The sequence below is a fragment of the Zosterops lateralis genome (assembly GCF_965231275.1).
Source record: "Zosterops lateralis genome assembly, chromosome: 6".
NCBI classification, from domain to species: Eukaryota; Metazoa; Chordata; class Aves; order Passeriformes; family Zosteropidae; genus Zosterops; species Zosterops lateralis.
The window spans coordinates 38,199,479-38,207,150 of record NC_139761.1 but is presented as its reverse complement, the minus strand read 5'-3'; positions in this window follow the sequence as shown (position 1 = coordinate 38,207,150).

Here is a 7,672-nt window from a genome sequence, read left to right as displayed (position 1 = left end):
AAGGATGGCTCCTATGGTTCTACAGGCTCCACAGTGGCAGGCCAGAATACTGTTCCACTCACAAAAGCTGCGGTGGGGTGAAACTTTCTGATAAGTTACTTTAGCCCTCAGGCCTAATTTATTGCCTAAGGAAGAAATTATTTTAGTTTTGAGACCAAACTGTTCATTCTGGTTAAAAAGAGGAACTCTAAAGCTGGGGGAAAGAAGGAACAGTTTTGTGTGCAAGCACTGCATAATATAAAGACAAATCTTGAATCTCATTTCTGCCCACCTTATTTCAAGCTTTAGGAATGACCAGACTTGCTCCTAATGCAGGGTGCTTTGAGCTCCTAAATGGCACATGGAGATTCAAAATCTAGTCCACTACATGGTAAGCAAACCTTGCTCACTAAAATAGCACCTGTGTGAGAAATAGCCTGTGAAAACTTCCCAGATAGTCTCTTCTTTTTATTTTTCTCCTTGGAAAAATGGAGAGAGAAATAGGAAACACTCTCCCTTGGTTATCAAGGACAGAGCTGCATGTTATTGTAATAGCTTGTAGTCACAGAGAGATACAGTCACCTCTAGAAATTCTGTCAGCTCTGATCTCTTCTGCAGCACCTAACAGAGCATGGAGGATCCTTTCTGCAAGGAAACCTGGCTGACCAGTAAACGTTTCCTGGGCAAGGTGCCACATGATTGTGGCAGAGTTTGTGTGGCCCTCATTCAGTAGCTGCCTCCCCAAGATGTCCTCATCTCCAGCTATGTCAGGAGTTTTGAAACTAATCATCAGTTCCTGTAACAGCTTTAGAAGATTTTGCAGAGGCCACCCAATGTTTAATTACCATCTTCTCCAAGTTGCCCAGAGCCAGCCTACATGAGAGGATGTACAAAATGACAGCAAGCAGCTGATGGGAGATGCAGAGGAACAGGAGCCTTGCTGGAGCCAGCCAGGTGCTCCGATAGGAAGGGGATTTTTCCACAAGTCTCAGTGCACACAAAGAGCCTGTGTCTTTGTTCTCTGCCCTGACACACCTGACCCACACGGCGGCTGCTTCAGGATTGTTAAAAAAATATTTGTGAGCAGTTGAAGCAAAACATTGGTCCAGAAATTTGAGCTGCTGGGACTCCCCTAGCCAGAAACTCTTCTTTAAATGATAGTGAAATGATAGTGTCCCTCTCACGTAGGCATTGTGGGAGCCCTTCCCTCCCTCAGCTGCTTCCCCAGGGGCCCCAAAACTCCTGCCTCTGCCACGGGCTCCGGGCTGCACTGCTGCATTTTTTATTCAGTATGGGGTATTGTTCAGCTAGAGCAGCTGCCCAGGGTAGTTTGCCAGCTCCTTTTGAGATGTCCACAAGAGGGGGCAACAATATCTTAATATCCCTCTTGGTGCTGCCTTGGACACTGTACTGTCAAAGCAGCAGGGACATGGTGCACTGCTGGAGTTGGTGCTGAGGTGTGAGATGTGAGCCTCTGTGAGCTCTGTAAGGTGTGAGGTCCTGTTCCCTTCCTTCACATCTGTATTATGGTCTAATGTTATGGTCTGTATTACCATACTCTCCCAGGGCTCAAAGCATCATATCCACCTGCAAGACAGGAGAAAGGTGGTAAAACCTTCAGAAGAACAGAGGATTGACTTAAGTCTCCCAAGCCTCTTGTGGGTGTTCTGTGCCCTGGGTTTACTTCCCTTTGGTTTCATATGGGTTACACAGAGGAAGCCCCAGATACTGGAATCACCAGTCCAGTGCCAAAAACTTTTTAAAAAACAACACATGGGTGCTTCTCTTTCTTTAGCTATTTGGATCAGTTTCCCAGATTTATTTTGCTGACTTCTACTGCTCTTCCCAACATACACACTACATTTTGAAAGAAAAGACTTATTCCCAGTAACCAGAGGACTCCAGGCAGTAGAATCTTCATTAAAACCAAAGCAAGCCAAAACAGTTCTTTTAATAGTCTGTCATCAAATTTGGAAGCTGGTAGCTCTGTCTCCCAAGCTTCATCATACAACTCTTCTCTGCAAATCTATATTAGAGGATGAAAGGGCATTTGTGACACACTTGAGGAGGCTCAACAGCTCTGGGGAGCTATAGGGTCATTGTGTGGACCATGCAGCTCTGCAGGGGAGCAGACAGGAGCTGCCAGCAAGGATGCAACGATCTTATTCTAATGTCCTTGCTAGAGGTTTTGGTGCATGGAGTTTCTGTTAAACCAGTTTGAACTGGTTCTCTCTCATATTTAGAAACTATCCCTGCTTGTGCTGTAGAATTACACCCTGTCAACAAATTTTCCTTTCCCTCTCCTCTTAGTATTTTGGGATGGGAGACCTCCCCTTTACCCCAAAGCCTGGGCTAATCTGTCTTAAATGGAAAATGGATTTCCCCAGGAATTGCCTCTTGCCTGCCATGTCTTCTGCTAGCTGGTCTATCCATCACTCTGCTGCTCAGCCATGCAATTTCCATCCTACTTCCATTTATCTCCCTATTCAGCAACTAAGAGACTGGCCAGAGACAGAAACTGTGCAGAGCACAACCCCTCAGGTAAAGGGAAGAGCTGGCACAGTGTGTATGTGCCCAATACCATTCTTCCCATCACCTTGTATATGCACATTCTCAGCCAGGGAGGCTTTATCTTCTCTCTTTTCTCTTGCATTCCCATCACATTACCATCTTAAATATTCAAGGCTGTAAAACCCATGCAAATACCCGGCCATCACAAAATGAGTAAGCATCTGGAGGGCTCTGCTTGGAAACAGTCAGTGTACCAGACACTGCCATTTGAATATTAAAATGTTGTGTACTGGAGGAACTTCCACTGTTGGCAAACCCTGGGGCAAGTGGGTGAGGTCCAGAAGGAAGTCCAAGTACCAAGAAAATAGCTATTTGTTTTCATCAGTATTTTTCCACCACTAGTCTCCTCTTTCTCCACAAGGCCCTGGATTCAAAGAACTGATCTAAGATCTCACATACTGCACCTCACAGCTGATGTTTCATAATCCATTGCAGCTTCTTCCAGAACATGTTTTTCTCTGTGCACTGGAGATGAGCTGTGCTCCATCAGATGGGCATGGTCTTCATATTGCCAAGTGCTTGGCAGGTCCATTTGGTGGGGCAGACTGGAAGAGGCATTCTCTTTCTCTGCTGGTTGAGCTTTCTACTGGGCTGTCCTCACCCTCTGTGTGGTGGGAGCCTCTACCCAAGGGTAGAAGGCAGGGTAGGAGCCCTGGGTGAGCAGTGGCCTGCAGAGCTGATGGTGAAAATTGAGCCCACAGGAACAGCTCAGCATTACAACTCGGTCTGTCCTACAGCTAGTCCCTACTGAAGGAGTAGTTCTACACTCATTTAGCTTTTCTCACATTAGTGTTGCTCCCTCTGAAACATCCTGGAAAAAAGCAATTCACTTTTCAGTGATCCGTTTTTGGTTAGCATGACTCCTTGAACCAACACCCCAGGGCACCAGCTAAGCACCAGTGCTGCCAGAAGAGAACCTGCAGGAGTATGGCTTGGAGACCATCTCTGAGGGAAGCTACCTAGAAACATCAAAGCATACCAGTCAGTCCTGACATCTCCCCTAGCCCCATATGCTCTGGCTCTACAGTGCTGGACTGAGGCTCCAGGAAACTGCATCCAGGTTCTGTCTGTTGTCCTGCAAGTCATGTTGCACTTGGCCCTCCCCGTGGTTCAGAGAGCTTTCCCCTGCATCATTTGTAGCAAGGCTGGTGTTTGGGCAGGCAGTTTCCCTGCTGTTCTGCTTTGGCCCACAGTGCTGAAGCTGAGGAAGCCCAAGTGCTGCCACAAACTGCCCTCACCTGCCCTTTCACATGGGCCTGAAACCTCATGAAAGACTCCTGCTTCCCCCACGCCTCCAGGCTTTCTGCAAATTGCCTCATCCAGCTGCTGAGAAAAGGGGGCTTTCCCAGCTTTCTTTTTCCCCCCACTACATCCAGGTTTATGTTAATTGTGTATGATTAGCCAGCTGTGGGCTGGAAACTCTTCTGACAGTCTTTTCCAAGGAAGCCATGAGGAAAGAGCCAGGAAACAGTGGTGGTGAAGCCCGCATATAAAACTGCAAAAGCCTCTCCCTTGAGCCTGGATTTTTGCAGCAGGAGGAACAGGCTACAAGTGCCCAGGAGTGCAGTGTCAAGTAGAACCTGTCTTTGGGAGAAAAGCGACCACTTATTTTGCATAAGTCACCCGAGACAGCAGGCCAAATATTTCCTGGCAGGGTTGTGTGTGTGACCATCAGCAGGTCAGGAGAAAAGCCTTTTTGGGTTTTTTTCAGCAGTGCTGAAGAGCTCGGCAGGTTTCTAGGGTGGAGGGAACCAAGCCCTTTGACCCTGCTCCGCTTCCTGTACTCAAGAAAGTTCCTCCAGAAGATTTTGTGGCTAAGGTGATTGCAAGTCTCAGAAAAACTGCAGATTGGGCACTTGAGCCTCCTTTTACTTGCTCTTTTTAGCAGAAGCAAAGCAGAAATGTATAGTCATTGTCTCCAAACCTCGAGAAGAAACTGAGGAAATGAGGATGGCAGAGAGCACAGGATGCTTGTCCTTCCCTGGGAGATAACTGTCTTTCCTGACTCTGTCTACCTAATGCCCTTTCTACTTCATAGCTCCTAATGAGCTTTCCTTCTGAGATGGCCTAATTGATATGTGATTAATGAAATCCAGAACAGTTAATCTCAGTTTGTAATTTGCTTTGGAGTACGCTGTTTCTGTTTCAAAATGGAGAAGGGCTTGTGTGCCCATCTGTTTCTGTTTTATTTGAGTGCTGCCTCTTCTTACCAAGCTCAGAGCTTGGTCAGACCACACAAAGATCGTACTTTGTAGGGTAGGAGAAAGGCAAATGTTCTGGATGGGGAGCATCATTTCTCCTGTAAAGAGAGGATCACGCCAAACTGCATTGACTTGTGAATATACCTGGTCCTGTAGCCAAGGACTCCTCTGCCATCCCTTTCAGCAAGCAGATGCACCTTGAGGTGCACTGCAGTGATCACTGAATCCTCCTCTGTCACTTGTTTCCCAAGTCCTGCAATGGAGATGTCACACACAGATTAGTGTTTCCTCTCCAGAGCCACTTCTGGTTCCTGCACATGAGCCTGTGGCCAGAGCTGCCAGCTGACTGGCACACTCATTGCAATGTGTCTCAGCCACCTCTCCTCCACAGGAACATGACCAGCAAACAAATCTCATGCTCAGTGCTGCTCAGCACCCCAGTTCCCACTGCAGTCACTGGGCAGACTGGGCTGTGGTCAGGCAGCAGACAGGTAGAACCAGTACCTGAGGCATGACTGGGCTTGTTCAAAGTCTTAACTTCCTATTGCTCCTTTGCCCCTCTCCCGTTCACTTTCCCATAAACTCTACCTTTGTTTGACTCTCAGCACACCCTTCTTTCCTGTCTTTCTGTTTTTTTTCCCCAGAGACTTCTGATATGCATTGCAAGATGTCTGGAACTGCCAGACTGTGTGGCACAATCCAAATATCACAGCATCAGGCAGGAGATAGCATCTTTCGCCAGCTGCAGAAGCACCTGTCTCTCTGTATGTTCCTGGACACTGTAGACTCTCTGCACCAGATGTAAGGGTGTCAGGAAGGGAAGTGGTAGTAATTTTTCCCAGTTTGAACAACTAAGGAGATTTTTTGGCACTGTGCAAAACACTCCAATAGCTGTCTGGGTGGGACTCCTGCGAACTTCGCAGAAAGCTCCATGGGAACTCCAACGATTGAAAAGACACCTGTCTGTAAAAAAAAGAGTGCCTCTGATTCAAAGAAAGCCAACTTCTGTTAAGTAAACAGCGAAATTCAAGACAAGGAAATGTTCACTCCAGTATATCTACACTGGACCCACACTCCAGCTCCTATCTGTGGGCAACATCCAGCAATTGTGTGAAGGTAAAAACCACCTGGCTGTTCTCTAACACAGCTTAATGGTGCTTTCCAGCAAATATGAACCAAACTGCCGTGTCCAGACTGCCTTTTATCTTCTTAGAACAGAAGATGAAACAACTCCTTAAAATGTTCAGAGCTTGACTAGCCACCTCCTTGTGATCAAACTGCTGCTTATGTGACACAGGTTTGGGGCTGTCTGCTGAGATGTGCTCCTGGTGTCTTGGGTAGATTTTTGTGAGTCCAAACCTGTGGGGGGCAGAGTCCTTGTCCCAGCTGAAGCAGTAAGGAAATCAGCTCTCTGCCCAGTTTTCCATGGAAAAAAGTGATGATCAGGAGCCCAGACTCCTTACTAAGGACGCTGTTACAAGGGAAAAGATGATGCATGGTGCATCCTAAAAGTGCCCACTGAAAGCAATGAGACAAACCATGCTTAGTTCCTAACCAAGTCAATGCTTGTTTATGCTGCAATTAGAGTGGAGTAATACATGTTGCACATATTCTGGTCTAAATTTCTCATAGAGATGAGTGTTGTGGAGCTGGGCAAAGCTCAGGAGCCAGCCCCAGTGTGATTGTAATTGTGAGGCATGGCAGCCCTTTGAACTGCTTTTGAATGCAGGGCTAGAAAGGGCCTCCTGACTCATGTCCACTTACCTTCTATTTTAGATAACTTTGTCATCTAGTAGTTTTCACAAATAAGACATACTCAGTCTCCAAGGGGATGGGTTGTACTTACAGTGTTCCATCTGCAAACCTCTCCAAAACCTCCAGGCTTTGTCGTGAACAAAATCTGCTTTCTAACCTGTCCTGAATTTCATCCAGTTACACCCACTTAATTTTTGTTTAAAAATTCCTCTTCTGTTTAAAAAGCTTCTTTTCTACCCCTAGCATGAGCAAGCTGAGAATCTCATGAAGAGGCTAGCCAGTATCTATGTCTCAAGTTCTTGCAGTTCATCTCAAACTGCAGTGTGTGATGGTTAGAACATTGGGCCTCCTAGCTCCATAGGATTAGCAGTGAATCTCACAAAATAAGAGAGATTTCCAAAATTCTTGGGGTCCCTAAAGAAGCTAAGACTGCTGATCCTCTCAAGGACAAATTAGAGGGACCACCCTGTTGTCCCAGCACCCTGTTCCTTTCAGGCAAGGGTAAATATCAAAGAGGATTCTGCTATGCTCAGTGACTCTTTCTAAGTCACTTGTTTGCCAGCCATACTTGGCCAAAGTTTAGACAGCGTGAAAGGAAAGCAGACCTTCATGTTTTCTTGACAAAATGTATTTTAACATAGCAAGATCTGTTTGCTCATTTAGTTTAAAAGCCCATCTGTTTTCAACCTCTCCAGACTCTGAGGGAGCACCCTTCCCCTTTGCAATGCCTCTCCAGCCCCCAAGCCTTTAAGCCTTGCAGGTCGCTGAATTGAGGCAGCTATTTAAATCAGGGATGGGGACTCCATTGATGCTCTCTGCTTCACAGATACAAAAGAAAGAGATCAACTCATCTCTGAGGAGTTTATTAGCTGATGCAAGCATGACCCCATGACATCTAAACCTCCAGGAAGCAAGTCAGATTGATGCTCTGCTGATAAACATATCAACAGCTGAGGAACTGTGCACAGTGCAGCTCCCATAATTACTAACTCTGGTTCAAAGGCTTCTATGCAAAGGAACGATGGGCACCAAAACAGTTTTGTAGCCTGTTATGCACCACAGTGTTTTGCTGTGAAGGAAAGGCTTGCCCTGTCAGAGAAGCCTGCTTTTCATGTCCCTGTCCTCTTCACAGCACAGACGTAACTCCTACTGGTAAGGAGGCTGTT